Genomic DNA, 16,521 nt, shown 5'->3' on the forward strand with positions numbered 1-16,521 from the left:
CTCAGAATCAGCAGCTGGAACCCCCCAGTAGGTCTCGTAAAGGATATGGAGCATGCGTGTGTGCATGCTAAGCCACTTTGGTCATGTCCAACTCTTTGCGACCCTATAGACCATAGCCCGCCAGGCTCCTCTGTCCATGGGATTCTCCAGGCAAGAATGCTGGAGTGGTTGCCATTTCCTCCTCCAGGGGATCTCCCCAACCCAGGGATCGAACTCGTGTCCCTTACCCCTCCTGCACTGGCAGACGGGTTCTTTACCATCTGGGAAGCCCCAAAGGATACGCAGGCACCATTCCTACTATCTGGGTTTCTGAATTCTTCTCCAACCTGCTTCTCTTCGTGTCTTTCACGGCCAGCAGTGATGATCAGCAGGTCTGCCTTACTGAGCCTGTGCCAGTGGTGAAAATGTCGAGGTACTCCTGCTCCCATCAGTAAACAGCTGTGGCTCCAAGCTCCTTGACTGCATCTTCCTCCTGCTCTAGTTGAAAAACTCCCTGCCCTTCGCACCCCTCCCCCCTGCCCCCGCCATTCTGTCTAGCTTTCCCCATCAGCTAAGGGTTAACTCCTGGAACAGCAGGAGGCCACCAGGAACCTGTTCCAGTCCCCTTCTGATTGGCCAGTGCCAGACCCTATCGGTTACTGTTTTGAATATCAATTCTACACTGTGTGATAAACTTTGACTAAATTCCCCTTTCTACTTAAGATAATAGAATCCACCTCTCCATTTGCGACCCTAAGCCCTCGCTGATACACACACTTACACACATTTAATTTTATGCAGACTGTGCCTGAGGAAAAGAAAATCTGGTTTGGGGCAGGTATGGAATAATGAGGTACAGGAGTCTACCTTCTGTGAGGGAGTTACGGGGGCTTCCCATGGCTCAGTGGTAAAGAGTCCACCTGCTAAAGTAAAAGATGGAGGTCTGATCCCTGGGTCGGGAAGATCCGCTGGAAAAGGAAACGGCAACCGACTCCAGTGTTCTTGCCTGGGAAATCCCATGGACAGAGGAGCCTGGCAGGTCACAGTCCATGGGGTCAAAAAGGGTTGAACACAAGTGAGCTTGCATGCACAAGGGAGTTATGTGAGAGAGCTGTATGTTGGCAGGGAAACGTTAAGAAATGAAATTGGTTTGGTAAAAACTAACACGCTGATGGGGAGTCAAGGTCTCTCAGATACTGTATTTCATTACCAAGCACTTTGCTGTCCCCTCTGTGTTTGTAATACAGGTTAAGGCATGCATGTTTTATATTATCTCAATTTACAGTAAGGAGTGATCTCAAATACTTCCTTGTTTTGTCTGTACCTCATTGGTTCTCCGGGTGGGCTGTTCTCCGTGGCTGAAAAATACAGAAGTCCCCTGCCTGCCAAGATCAGAAATTCTACTACTTCTCTTCCCTCTTTGGATTAAGGAATAGTCTCTAGAACATGTTTTTTTTTTTTCAAACTGATTAAACCACATTAATCCAGAATATTTCATCAGGAATTATTTTAAAAATTACTTTCCAAACAGTACTTCCCTGGCAGTCAGTGGTTAAGATTCTGCACTTCAACTGCAGGGAGCATAGGTTTAATCCCTGGTCGGGAGCTAAGATCCCACCTGCTGTGTGGTACAGCCAAAAAAAAAAAAAAAGTACTTTAAAAATTAGCTAGCTGTTACCTGAGAAAGCAGAGCGTTGGGGAATGGGGAGACTTAAAAGGGCCACAGGGCCTTTGCATGTGCTAACCAAAAATGGTTCATAAACTCTGATAAAGATCAGTGGAATTCTTTTGTTTTGATTTTTCTTTTCCTACCTACCACGATCAGTAACACTGTATTCCCAGCATGGTGGGAGGAAGTAGAGTAGGGTCAAGGGAAAATATTAGGGAGAGAGAGAGCATAGGCTGAAAATTTTCTCCTGCTAATTTGGATATAAAATTCTTTCTTTCTTTTTCAACTGCAAAGCTGTTTAGTCAAGAGAACATTCTTACAGGAATTTTTGGTCAATGCCTAAAAGTTAGTTTCCTAGGATAAACCTAACTCAGGAATCATTGTAGAAATTAACTTCATCAAAGTAGAGTAAGTGGGTGGGAAAGTTGTGGGGGAGCCAATCATCTAAACAAACCGATTCAGACCTTCAGAAGCGCTAAACCCTGAAAATATTATGGGGCTCCCTTGACCTACCGTATGGGCTTCCCAGAAGGTTCAGTGAGTAAAGAACCCACTGAATGCAAAGCAGGAGATGCAGGAGAAGATCCCCTGGAGAAGGAAATGGCAATCCACTCCAGGATTCTTGCCAGGAAAATCCCATGGACAGAGACGCCTGGCAGGCTCCAGTCCAGAGAATGGCAAAGAGTTGGACCATATCAACTTCAAAAACTTATAAAACCAGGGGCTTCACTAGTGGCTCAATACAGGAGATGTGGGTTCAATCCCTGGTCCAGGAAGATCCCTTATGCCATGGAGCAACTAAGCCCGTAAGCCACAGCTACTGAGCCTGTGCTCTGGATCCCAGGAGCTGCAACTACCGTGCTCTCACTCCATGAGTACTGAAGCCTGCACACCCTACAGCCAGTGCTCCGCAACGAGAGAAGCGACCATCATGAAAAGCCCATGCATCGCAACTAGAGAGCAGGGCCCACTTGGCACGGCTTGAGAAAAGCCCCCGCAGCAACGAAGACCCACCAACAGGCAAAAATAAATAAATAAAATTATAAAAAAAACCTTATAAAACCATAACATACTAAACTTTTCCAAAACACTTTGGCTGATACTAAAAAAAATAGCTCATTGGAAGAATTTCTTAATGCAAACTTCTGGCTAAGTTCATCAAAGCAAAATTTTCTGATTCTACCTCTGATTCTCTGGTACTACCTGCACGTGGTACTGGAGTGGGGAGCCTTTCCCTCCTCCAAGGGATCTTCCCAACCCAGGGATCAAACCCAGGTCTCCCGCTTGGCAGGTGGGTTCTTTACCAGCTGAGCCACAGGGAAGCCCAAGAATAGTGGAATGGGTAGCCTATCCCTTCTCCAGGGGATCTTCCCAACCCAGGAGTAGACCTGGGGTCTCCTGCATTGCAGGCAGATTCTTTATCAACTGAGCTATCAGGGAAGCCCTTATTAAACCATAACATACTAAACTTATCCAAAACAAATTGGCTGATACAAAAAAGAGTTCTCTGGAAGACTTTCTTAATGCAAACTTCTGGCTAAGCTCATCAAGGGAAAAATTTCTATGGTGCCTTGATTCTCTGGTACGACCTGCACATGCGCTGTTGGTCTTTCAAGCACTCGCCTAGAGCCTGAAGCCTGTGTCCCAGACCCCAGTTATGTGCAGTGTGGTCCCGAGTCAGGCTCAGCCTTGTCAGACGCAACATTCCTAATGTTTACCTGGCTTCTGCAGTGGGGGATGTCTATGGCAGTGCTTGCTACACGGTAAAAGGCTACACAATGCAGGCCGTTATTAATCTTGAGACGTCAGTGGGAAATAGATTACAGGGATATACTCAATGCTCCTGAGAGCTAGAAAAAAAAGTCTACGACTCCAAAAAACATGCTGCTGCCTTGGGAGCAATAAGGTAGGGGAAACTGTAAGAGGTTTTTATGATGTTTTGAAATGGGGTCACTTGCAGTTTTGACACGTGATGGGAAGTCTTGACACATTAGGGAAAAGACAGTTTCAGTTTCAGTGTCAGAGAAGACATGAACCTACGGTCAGAAGTCTCTAGGTGATGCCCACTGAAAGACAGCGATAGGAAGCAAAGATTTAACTTAATAAAGAGACGAAAGGGCCCCCCCTGGGATGATGGTGAAGAAAGACGAGGGAGGCTGTCAGCAGGAGAACGGGCTAGTGCTGGGGGCCACAGGGATGTCAGCTATAAGAACCCCAAACTGGTCAGATGGCAGATGTGTTTACAAATGTTGGGAAGACAGTCACAGTTTTGATAGGCTGCACGTGAATGACTGAGAGGTACATAGATATTGGCAACTCCAGGGAAAACAAAAAGTTACACAAGAAGGAAACGTAATCTTGATGTAATCAAATGGCTCAGTCATGGGTTATACTGACTTGATCAAAACAAGGTAAATGTCGAACGTTGAGTTAAACGCAAATTGTGATGCAGCTCTATTGTGAGGAGGGTGGCTGGAAGGGGGGCTTGTGTTGCCAGGCAGGCAGCTCTATTGTGAGGAAGGTGGTTGCAAGGGGGGCTTGTGATGCCAGGCAGGTGTGTCCTGGGGGCAGTGGTAGGGAAATACATGAAGAACTGGAAGCTCATATTCTACAGTGGGGAGTTAACAGGCAGTACCTAGACTTAAATATGAAGAAAAAGGTATACAAACATGTGATTTAGAAACAAGGGATATGTGCACAGAGACACATCAGAAAGAAACGAGTCACTTGTAGACAATGGAACTGGGGTGGGCGAATAGGGAACTTGAGGCAAAGAGGAGCTTTGTGGAATTTTTTTAGAACTAGGAAGGTATGTAACTTTGGGGGAATGTTTTTAATTCAAAAAGAAAAGAGAGGAATCTGGGCCAAGCTGACAACAGACAGGATGCAGGATGGCATTCGTGAACCGCAGACAAGGAGGAATTAAAGCAGAAAGTCCAGCGGCGCGATCAAGAGCTGCCAGCCCTCGATCGCGACTCGGTCTTCGCCTGGGAATTAATAGGTGACAATGAACATCTCTACCTGGGAAAGGCCTGGCTGGCGCCTGGGTCAGCACTCCACAAACACTGACAACAGCAATAATGGAGCTGCCAATCCCGGGGGCAGGTGGCGGGCGCATCTGCCACAGCTGGCCTTGCGAACTGTCAGCTCTCTTAAATGCACATTGCCAGGCCCGGGGAGGCTGTCACCTGTCTGCCTAGCACACACTGGCTGATTACTGTAACTGCTCATTTCCACAAATTAGATCCCAGTATGTCCAAAACAGATTTTTTTTTTTTTTTATGAAGAAGGTGTTACTCTGAGTTATGATAAAATTCTTGGAGAGCCCACATACTCATCAGGAAATGACTCCACAATCTGACTCCAGGGGAAAAAAGGCTTGGCGGGTTCTATGACCTCCCCAAAAAACCCATGTCAATTTGCATCTTTCTCCAAAGTTGCATTTATTTTTGTACAGACTCCATACTTAGCTGTGCCAACTAGACTGAAACTACTAGATACCAGGCCAGGATCAAATGCCACCATTTTAGGGCCTCTCACTTACAGAGTCTATGGGGAAAGAGGAAGCACTGCACAGGTCCTCAGGCTTCTATGTCATTCCAAGAGCTGTTAGTTCAGGTTTCTGCAGCTTGCAGGTGTGAACATGTGCAGCAAAGATGTCAGCTTAATGCAACAGGAATGGTGCAAAGCATCATGGAGAGCTGAACAATGCCTCCCTCTCCAGCAGGACCCTGGGGTTGACAACACGCTCACCCCACCCCCTTCCCCACTGCCAGGTTGCCTGGTGACCCTTCAGCAGCCTAGGATGGAGGCAACCTCCATTTAGAGGGTAGAGGTGGAGACTGAGATTCATCCAGCACAGGAGACTGTAGGGGCACCTTGCAGCTCTTTGTAACGAGGACCTCACCTCCAGGAATGCTTGGAAGCCATGAACAGGCACTGCTGCCAGGGTGACTCAGAGTTGGCCGTCATTTATGCTATCTTAGCAAACTGACTTCCAGGTGGCTCACTGGTAAAGAATCCAATTGCCAATGCAGGAGACTCCAGAGACTTGGGTTTGATCCCTGGGTCAGGAAGATACCTTGGAGGAGGAAATAGCAACCCACTCCAGTATTCTTGCCTGGAAAATTCTATGGACAAAGGAGTCTGGGGCTGCAAAGAGTCAGACATGACTGAGCACATACGCACAGCAAATTGACACAGGGCTAGTGGTTTAATGACTAAGCCTCAGTTTCTGTTAAAGGGGAATCATTTGACCCAGTTCATCAGATTATTCCAAAGACCATATAGTGATGTCAAAACGTCTGATGCCCAGTAAATCACTAGCATTCAATAGATAGTTGCTAGTATCATTGTTTTTAAAATGCTTAAATAAACATCCTGGAATCTTACCTTTTATTTTAAGGAGAAGAAAATTTTACATTATATCAGTTTTTCATCCCAATAATAATATTTCTACATAATTCAATTACTTTTCTTTAGCTCAGTATTTCTCAACTGTTGGGGGTTAGAATGTCCTACAGGGGACATTTGGCAGTGTCTGAGATATTTCTGGCCATCACAACTGGGGAAGAACCTACTGGCTTCTACTGGGTTGAGGCCAGAGATGCTTCTAAACATCTACAATGCACAGGACAGCCCCACAACAAAGAATTATTCCATCCCAAAGGTCTGTAGTGCTGAGGTTGAAAAGGCCTGCTCTAGCATTAAATATGAAACTTAAACAGGAAAAATTTATTCCAAGGATGCTGTTGAGCATTCCGTTCTTGGATGAGACAGTGCCTTGATTTTTAGAGGAGTGTCTCCCGCTGCCCAGCCTGTCATTTTTATTCTGATGTCAGTGAGAATGAATGACAGCATTACCGCACGGCTGCAGGATGAGGCTGCCCTCATACGCTGGTGGGTACCCCATCAGTCGGGCAAAAAGGGCTGGCTATTGTTTCAGATTTTTGTAGAGGCAACAAAGCTTTATTAGTTTCCCTTTTGTCCCAAATTTGAACTTTCAGTCCCAAATCTATTTTCAAAGGTAAATGAACACCTAAGATACTTGAAAACACCAGAGTGCAATTTTGCAGATAAGACTTTTTAATACCCACCTCCCAAACCTCATAGACATCATTCAAAAATTAGGCTGGTGCTGACCGAGTTGGTTGACGCTCATATTAAACAGTCATTTCCATATCATGGTTTCAGAACTGTCGACCATCCTTGCAAATTACCATCTGGGAAACCATTGTACTCAGGCCAAAATTTTAGCTATGCGAGAATGACCTGCTTGTTTCTGATTGGGTTTCCAAAGATGGAAAGTCTAAACTATGGACATAACAATTTTGCCCACACTTTCCTTTCTCTTTTAGTATAAATGCATATTCAGATATGTTAATATAAAGATGTACAATAATACAGAAAGGGCACCCAAAGTGACAGGAGGACTTCACTGGTTGAATGGTGGGTTTTTGTCCCAGTTCCTAGAGCCAGCCATCTTCCACACCCCTCATCAGTCTTTTGTATGAAAGTCTGCTAAGAGTCAAGTCTCAACTGATAAGGCCTTGGAGACATAATCATCTTCCATTGACAGCACCTTGCAACCAATTCACAAACATTTTCATATTAATATTGAGCAATTTCCCTACATTCTAATCCATCAAAGTAGGCTATTAATCCTTCCTGTACCATTCTCTATTCAAATGCTAACAATTTTCTTCTCACAAGCTAAAACATTTGTCCGACAGCCCCTCACACAAAGACCTGCATTGTTAGCGATGATGGATCAGAGTGTTAATATGAAGGATGCAATGTAAATTATATCATTGATACTGTACATACGTAGAGGAAGAAAATCTTTTTAAAAGATCATTTGTATGCTAAAGATAATGAAAGTGATCCCCTGGAACAGCAACCTTAATTTTCCTTTCTAAGAGAAAAAAGGTTCTTTATGGCAGAGAATATGGAAATCCATCATGATTTATAATGGTACAAATGCCCTCGTTTACTTCCTGAAAAAAAAATATACACTGTTTCTTTTAAAGAACTTATTGAAATGACTCAAGAAACCTTGTTAAAATATCTCTTAAGAATTGTACCCTCCGTCGTTACCAGGAGAAGATTGTGGATAGCAGGGCTCAACTTGGGATGGAAAAGAGATCAATCCCTCCATTTTTTTTGGGGGGGGGGGTGAGTGGATGGATGATTTATATTCATCATCAAAAGCCATTGCATAGTATAGAAATTTGGGAGTGAACACACTTAGGCTGCCGTCAGGAGAGATATGAAGAAGTCGAGCACATGTTAAGAAATGGGATATAGGTGTGGATGCTGTAAAAACACCTCCACGTCCTTGTAAACTACCAAGGACAGGAACGGATCATCTACATGGGCCCTGTCGTTATGTAATTTATCTGTTTATGACTGTGCCAGGTCTCCACTGCTTTGTGTGGACTTTTCTCTAGTTGCGGCAAGTGGGGGCTTCTCTTTAGTTATGGTGTGCGGGCTTCTCATTGCGGTGGCTTCTCTTGTTGTGGAGCATGGACCCTATGGTATGTGGGCTCGGTAGTCATGGTTCCTGGGCTCTAGAGCACAGGCTCCATTGTTGTGGCACACAGCCTTAGTTGCTCCGGGGCATGTGGGATCTTCCCCGACCAGGGATTGAACCCATGGTTCTTGCGTGGGCAGGCGGATTCTTTACCACTGAACCACCAGGGAGGCCCAGGGTCCTGCGTTCTACTCTCAGGATAGTCAGTGACTCAGTCTTCAGTTCAGTTCCGTTCAGTCGCTCAGTGGTGTCTGACTCTTTGTGACTCCATGGACTGCAGCATGCCAGGCTTCCCTGTCCATCACCAACCCCTGGAGCTTGCTCAAACTCATCTCCACCGAGCCGATGAGGCCATCCAAACATCTCATCCTCTGTCAGAGTCTTAAATAGGCAGTAAAGAAATCATTATGATGCTTCATTCATTCATATTTATCTTCCACCTCCAAGTTTGCTTGCCTTCAGGGTTTTTCTTCTATGTAAATGGCCACTTGAAGGCAGATATTTGGAATTCATCCTTGATATCATCGTCTCCGTCACCAGCCCCCACCTCCATGCAGTCTTACCAAGGTTTGCCAGTTCCTCCTGCAAAAATAGTTCCTTCCTGATCTATCTCTCCAGTAGCTGTCTCCAGCACCTTCATCTGAGACCACTATCTTTCATCTGGACTCTGTCTCAGTTGGCCTCCTTTCATCTTTCACTTCCTCTTACAATATATCCCAAAGGATCTTAAAATGCAAACTTGATTGTGTAACTTTACTGCTTTAATAGCTGTAAATAGGGACTTCCCTAGTGGATCAGTGGCTAAGACTTCACACTCCCGATGCAGGCGGTTCGAATCCCAGTCAGGAAACTAGATCCCACATTCCGTAACTAAGAATTTACATGTCACAATGAAGACCAAGCACAGCCAATTAAATAGGTAAATATTTTTAAATGTTTAATTAAAAAATCAATAATTTTTTTAACATAAAAAGTAAGTAAATGCGGTAAATGTAACACACACTCTCACATACATCAGTGCTTTCCCTCTGACTTCGGGATAATGTTCCAGTGCCTTGCTCTAGCCCGGCAAACTTCGCTAATCTCACTCCTGCCTGTCTTGCTGACCCCATGTCCTGCTGCTTAGGATGGAGAATTCTTCCAGCTAACCAACATCTTCTCTTCCAAGAGTCCTCGCTGCTGTTGCTGCTGCTGCTAAGTCACTTCAGTCGTGTCCGACTCTGTGCGACCCCATAGACGGCAGCCCAACAGGCTCCCCCGTCCCTGGGATTCTCCAGGCAAGAACACTGGAATGGGTTGCCATTTCCTTCTCCAATGCATGAAAGTGAAAAGTGAAAATGGAGTTGCTCAGTCGTGTCCGACTCCCAGTGACTCCATGGACTGCAGCCCACCGGGCTCCTCGGTCCATGGGATTCTCCAGCCAAGAATACTGGAGTGGGTTGCCATTTCCTTCTCCAGGGGATCTTCCTGACCTGGGGATCGAACCCAGGTCTCCCACATTGCAGGCAGATGCTTAAACCTCTGAGCCACCAGGGAAGCCCGTTGAACTCCATTAAGGCCCATTATAAGTTTTTGAGGACTAAGGCTTGTCCCTGAAGGTTTTATGCTAAGTGAGGTGTTATTTTTTAAAATGTCATTGGAGTTAATTTACAATGTTGTGTTAGTTTCAAATATACAGCAAAGTGATTCAGTTATATATATATACATATATTATAATAATTTTTTTCATATTCTCTACCCCATAGGTTATTATAGAATATTGAGTAGAGTTCCCTGTACTATACAGTAGGTCCGTATTGGTTATCTATTTTATATATAGTAGTGTGTATATGTTAATCACAAGCTTTTAATGTAGCCCTCTCCCCCAAGCATGTTTCTCCTTATAAGTTTGTTTTTGAAGTCTATGAGTCTGTTTCTGTTTTGCAAAAAAGTTCACTTGTCTATTTTTAAAAATAGGACTTCACATATGAGTGATACCATATGATATATGTCTTTCCCTATCTGACCTATTTCCCTTAGTATGATGATCTCTGGGTCAATCCATGTTGCTGCAAATGGCATTACTTTGTTCTTTTCATGGCTGAGTAATACTCCATTGTATATGGAATGTCCATCAACAGACATTGTTCCTTATCTCTTCATCTGTTGATGAACATTTAGGTTCCTTTCATGTCTTGACTATTATAAAGAGTCCTGCAATGAACTTTGGGGTGCATGCATCTTTTCAAATTATGGTTTTCTCTGGATATATGCCCAGCAGTAGGATTGTTGAATCATATGGTGGTTCCATTTTTAGTATTTGAAGGAACCTCCACACTGTTCTCCACATTATCTGTACCAATTTGCATCCCGACCAGCATTGTAGGAGGGGTCCCTTTTCTCCACACCTACTCCAGCATAGACTGCTTGCAGTCTTTTTAAAGAAGTTTCACTTGATATTGGAGTATAGTTGATTAACAATGTTCTGAAAGTTACTTATGCACAGCAAAGTGATTCAGTTATACATATACATGAATCTATTCTTTTTCAAATTCTTTTCCCGTTTATGCTATTACAGAATATTGAGCAGTATTCCCTATGCTGTACAGGAGGTCCTTGTTGGTTATCTATTTTGAAACAGCAGTGTGTACGCTGATGATGGCCATTCTGACCAGTGTGAAGTGATATGTCATTGTAGTTTTGATTTGCATTCCTCTTTCTTTAGGACAAGAAAATTGATTTTCAGAAGATATTATGTATTGACCTAGGTAATAAAAGATTTAATATCAACCCCAAGCTTAGTTTCCTCCCTGCTCACCCCATCTCACTGAAGATACATGCGCCGAAAGACAGGATTTCCAATCATTCTCTCCCTTCTCCGAAATAGGTCAAAGGGCCATCCTGAAAAAACCAGCTTTTCTCGAGGTGGCCACAGTGACTCTCGGCATCCAAGCCAGTTTCAACAGCAAGAGATATTTTACCAAGCTTTCCAAAGAGCCAGCTAGCCGTTCTGGAATGGAAGCAAGAGGAAAGAAAGTTGGCACTTTCTCCCAGAGCATCCAGCAGGGACCCCCTGCAACTCTGCTCTGCACAGGCCTTCCGTCTGAGAGCTCTCTCCGAAACATCTCCTCGCTTATTAACTGCACTAGTGTTCAGCAGTGTCGTCCGCACGCAACCAGACGGTGACCCAGAGCCCTTCTTCTCCTGGTGCTGAAAGCCAGCAAGTAGATAATTATTCAAGGTCAGATTTTTCAAGTTGGATGCCAGGGGGGAAAAAAAAAAAAAAAGGCCAGCCTTCAGGGTGAGCCAATACTTTGCAAACACTTGTTTAAGGATTTCCTAATTACTCTAAGTGGTTTCTCTAGCTCTTGCACTTAAAAGGCTGCTATTTCGTATGATGTCATCCTTTGCCCATTATCTCTGCACTCAATTTGCAGTATTAGGAGAGGCAGCAAGAAAATATTTGCAAACATCAACATTCTCAAGTCTTAAAAGATAATCCCCCTTTCAACTCCCTACGAGCGTATCAGTGGCACAGTTAGGTTTTCAGATGCCTCGAAATGGTAACACCACCAGCTGGACTGTACAGAAAAACCTTTCTTCTGAGGAATTCAAAGAAATTTTTAAGTGGCATCATATCAATCACCAAGCAAGTCCTCAGAGGACTGGACAGGCAGGTAGTTAGAGGGTAATTAGAAATGCAAATGGATAAGCCCCTTTAAAACAGCTCCCAGAGGCAGCTCCCACCTGAGTAAATCTGCTGTTAAGATTTGAATGTAAGGATAGCTAGTGCCAGTCTGTTCTGACCCACTGGATGTGGGCCCTGCTTCACGAATTCTTCACCATCACAATATTATCATTAGTATCCCCATAATTTAGGCGGGGAAACCAAGGCAGACAGAGGTCAAGCAACTTATGCAAAGCCATGCAGCTGAAATGACAACCCCAGAGGTGGAGCTTAACCAGGTCTGTCTGACTTTTAAAGTTAGCCTTCTCACCCACCACCGGGCTACACAATCTCCTTTCCCTTCCGCAGGATGGGAGATCATGGGGGTTTTAAGAAACACTGCACAGAGAAGCGTTCCTCCACGGGCGGAAACCTCGCTAAAGTCAAATGCCTGTGAGATGAAGAATGCTTTCAGGCCAGGCTGCGTTTAAATTTTGGTTCCTCTGCTTATTAGCTGGGTGACCCTGGCCAAATTGCTTAACTCCTCTGAGCCTCTGCTTCTTCATCTGTATCACAGAGATTATAGTGGTTCTTACCTTGGAGGGTTGTTTTGGAGATTAAATCAGATAATGCATGTTAGATACTTAGCCTACTGCCTGGACCCAGGAAGTGCTCAATGAGTGAGTATTATGATGATGGTGATATAAATTCTATATACATTAGCATAATACATATATTTATTGTTTAGTCTCTCAGTCATGTCCGACTTTTTGTAACCCCATGGACTGCAGCAAGGTAGGCTTCCCTGTCCTTTGCCATCTTCCAAAGCCTGCTCAAACTCACGTGCATTGAGTCAGTGATGCGATGCAACCATCTCGTCCTCTGTCATCCCCTTCTCCTCCCACCTTCAATCTTTCCCAGCATCAGGGTCTTTTCCAATGAGTCGGCTCTTCGCATCGGATGGCCAAAGTATTGGAGTTTCAGCTTCAGCATCAGTCCTTCTAATGAATATTCAGGACTGATTTCCTTTAGGATAAACTGGTTGGATCTCCTTGCTGTGCAAAGGATTCTCAGGAATCTTCTCCAACACCACAGTTCAAAAACATCAATTCTTCACGTTCAGCCTACTTTATGGTACAACTCTTACATCCATATGTGACTATTGGAAAAACCATAGTTTGACTAGACGGACCTTTATTGGCAAAGGAACATCTCTGCTTTTTAATATGCTGTCTAGGTTGGTCGTAACTTTTCTTCCAAGGAGCAAGGGTCTTTTCATTTCATGGCTGCAGTCACCATCTGCAGTGATTTTGGAGTCCCCAAAAATAAAGTCTCTCACTGTTTCCCCATCTATTTACCATGAAGTGATGGGACCAGATGCTATAATCTTAGTTTTCTGAATGTTGAGTTTTAAGCCAACTTTTTCACTCTCCTCTTTCACTTTCATCAGGAGGCTCTTTAGTTCTTCACTTTCTGCCATAAGGGTGGTATCATCTGCATATCTGAAGTTACTGGTATTTCTGTAACTGGCATTTACTGGTATTTCTCCCAGCAATCTTGAGGTATTTACTGGTATTTCTCCCAGCAATCTTGATTCCAGCTTGTGTTTCATCCAGCCTGGCATTTCACATGACGTACTCTGCATAGAAGTTAAATACGCAGGGTGACAATATACAGCCTTGTATTCCTAATTTGGAACCAGTCTGTTGTTCCAAGTTCAGTTCTAACTGTTGCTTCTTGGCCTGCATATAGATTTCTCAGGAGACAGATAAGGTGGTCTGGTATTCCTATCTCTTGAAGAATTTCCCACAGTTTGTTGTGATCCACACAGTGAAAGGCTTTAGAGTATTCAGTGAAGCAGAAATAGATGTTTTTCTGGAACTTTCTTGGTTTTTCTATGATCCAACAGATGTCAGCTCTTTGATCTCTAGTTCCTCTGCCTTTTCTAAATCTAACTTAAACATCCCGACGTTCTCGGTTCACATACTGTTGAAGCCTGGCTTGGAAAATTTTGAGCTTATCTTACTAGCATGTGAGATGAGTGCAGTTGAGTTTGAGCATTCTTTGGCATTGCCTTTCTTTGGGATTGGAATGAAAACTGACCTTTTCCAGTCCTGTGGCCACTGCTGAGTTTTCCATATTGGCTGGCATCCTGGAATTCCATCATTTCCACTAGCTTTGTTCGTAGTGATGCTTCCTAAGGCCCACTTGACTTCGAATTCCAGGATGTCTGGCTCTAGGTGAGTGATCACACCATTGTGGTTATCGGGGTCATTAAGATCTTTTTTACGTAGTTCTTCTGTGTATTCTTACCACCTCTTCTTAATATCTCCTGCTTCTGTTAGGTCCACAGCATTTCTGTCTTTAATTCTACCCATCTTTGCATGAAATGTTCCTTTGGTATCTCTAATTTTCTTGAAAAGATCTCTAGTCTTTCCCATTCTCTTGTTTTCCTCTATTTCTTTGAATTGTTCATTTAGAAAGGCTTTCTTATCTCTCCTTGCTACGCTTTGGAACTCTGAATTCAGATGGGTATATCTTTCCTTTTCTCCTTTGCCTTTTGCTTCCCTTTTTTTCACAGCTATTTGTAAGCTAAATAAATAAATATATTTATTATTATATGTTATTTGTCGTCCATGCAAGTGTGCTCAGCCATGTCCAACTCTTTTGCAATCCCATGGACTTTAGCACACCAGGCTCCTCTGTCCATGGAATTCTGCAGGCAAGAATACTGGAGTGGGTTGCCAGTTATTCCTCCAGGGGATCTTCCCCACCCAGGGATTGAACCCATGTCTCCTGCAGTGTCAGGCAGATTCTTTATCATCTGAGCCACCTGGGAAGCCCCATACATATGTAAGTATAATAAAGAAACAAGATTACTATCAAACATTATTGTTCTTATTAGGAGATGGCTGACCTGTGAAAAGAAAGCTGTCATTGTCCCCAAACTCATTATGCTCTCAGGGGCGCCACCTACTTAACCCCTAAACTGATACTCCATGTAGAACCCTTGGTAGGCAAACTCCTGTCTGTCTTTGACATCTGCTCACCTGAACCTTCACCGCCTCGAAGCTGGGAGAGAGACATTTCCTTCAGTCTGGTTCTCCCTCTGCAATTCTGGACAAGTATTTACTAAGCAAATCCTCAACCGAATCCAAATTTCAAAGCAGAGAAAGCTGTGGTTAATTTCTTATGCAAAGAGAGAGCCCGGGGCTCCGTATTAGTACACTAATTTATGAAGAGTGAAATAAACTCCAGACGTGGCCAGCTGGTTCAGGTAAGGGAATAGCAGCAGAGCAAGCAACAGCCGAGGAGGACAGCTCAAATGGTATCAAATAAAAGTCAGCAATACTTAAAAGCAATACTTTCAGCTCATCTGAAGCTTCTAAACAGGCCCAAACTCAGTAATAACTAAAGCACACAGTGTCATGAATGAAATGAAAAGGTGACCCGAAGATCTCGCCATTTATTCAGGACTGAGAACCTGAAAATTGCCCTCTACCTGATAGGCTTCAAGTTATTACTTCATTCACTTAAGCATTTTACATAAGGTAATTCTCTGATGATAAATCACACTGAAATTGATTTCAGTTTAAAAATGAAAAAAACTTCCACATTAACATGTGAAAGCTTAAAGATCTGTGGATCTGAATTATTGGGGTGCTCATGCTAAGAATGGATGACAAATTGAAAAATAAGCATGTACTCACTTTCGGAAAATAAATCTGGTCCTCAGAATCACCCATTATGCAAGGAAAAATAAACTGCCTCTCATTTCATTAGGAAAGCTCATTTGCATCAACATTTATACTTACATATGTAATAATGCATGGTCCCAGCCTGAATACAAGGTGGTAATTCAATCAAAAAGCTCTGTTGATATGCTATCGTAAACAGCAAAAATGGAAACAGAGCCTTGGGAATAAATCACCCTCTTACTATTCAGCTGGGACCACACTGGGCTATTTTACACTACATGCATTGGTGCAGTATTTCACAAATATAAAAAAAACACAAAACAAAGCTGTCTTTTCCTTTTATTCACTGACATGTGGCTGTTTGAACTGGCAGTCTATGGAACTCCAGCAGGTGCAGGGATGGGTCCCAGTGGTGGAGTCGACGGCAAGCGATGAAGACAATAAAGCAATTAAAAATTTTTAAATTGAAATAATTCTAATCAAAATTTAAAACACACTTGAAAATTTAATCCAAAGCATAAGGTTTGCACACATTATCTCCGTTTGGAGGGAAGAAACCCTACTGAAAATTAGCATCATTTTCAAAGCAGCAATATTTTCAGTTGCTAATTAGACATCTTCTCTTGGCTGATTCGATCATTCAGAAAATATATAAGTGGCATTTTCCAAGGCTTTACAGGGTTAGTTCTTAGACAGAGTTGAATAATCTTTGTGATGTACTTGCTGTTCCCTCTGCCTGTCTTCCTGCCTTTTCTCCCCATGTGGCTGACTTCTGGCCACTGAACTTGTGAGATTTCCCTGATTTCTCTATCACTAATCCTGTTTGTGCTATCACTTATCCTGTTTTATTTTAAAATTTATTATAGACATTTTCAAGAGTATATAGAAGTAGGGAGAATAATCAATTGAGCCTGCTGTTCTCAGCTTTAATGCCCGCTGACACCTAGCCATTGTTTCATCTTCCTCTGGCCCTGTCCACCCCTTCCTCATTCCTAGT

The sequence above is a fragment of the Capra hircus genome, chromosome 18 (genome assembly GCF_001704415.2).
Source record: "Capra hircus breed San Clemente chromosome 18, ASM170441v1, whole genome shotgun sequence".
Lineage (NCBI taxonomy): Eukaryota > Metazoa > Chordata > Mammalia > Artiodactyla > Bovidae > Capra > Capra hircus.